This window comes from Lolium rigidum, chromosome 6 (genome assembly GCF_022539505.1).
Source record: "Lolium rigidum isolate FL_2022 chromosome 6, APGP_CSIRO_Lrig_0.1, whole genome shotgun sequence".
NCBI lineage: Eukaryota > Viridiplantae > Streptophyta > Magnoliopsida > Poales > Poaceae > Lolium > Lolium rigidum.
The window spans coordinates 216,128,901-216,129,547 of NC_061513.1; positions in this window are offsets into that span (position 1 = coordinate 216,128,901).

Genomic DNA, 647 nt, shown 5'->3' on the forward strand with positions numbered 1-647 from the left:
AGTATGCCTCTTAAACTAGCTTGTTGATTAATGGATGATTAGTTTCATAATCATGAACATTGGATGTTATTAATAACAAGGTTATATCATTATATGAATGATGTAATGGACACACCCAATTAAGCGTAGCATAAGATCTCGTCATTAAGTTATTTGCTATAAGCTTTCGATACATAGTTACCTAGTCCTTATGACCATGAGATCATGTAAATCACTTATACCGGAAAGGTACTTTGATTACATCAAACGCCACTCGCGTAAATGGGTGGTTATAAAGGTGGGATTAAGTATCCGGAAAGTATGAGTTGAGGCATATGGATCAACAGTGGGATTTGTCCATCCCGATGACGGATAGATATACTCTGGGCCCTCTCGGTGGAATGTCGTCTAAGTCTTGCAAGCATATGAATAAGTTCATAAAAGACCACATACCACGGTACGAGTAAAGAGTACTTGTCAGGAGACGAGGTTGAACAAGGTATAGAGTGATACCGATGATCAAACCTCGGACAAGTAAAATATCGCGTGACAAAGGGAATTGGTATCATATGTGAATGGTTCATTCGATCACTGAAGTCATCGTTGAATGTGTGGGAGCCATTATGGATCTCCAGATCCCGCTATTGGTTATTGGTCGGAGTGAGTAC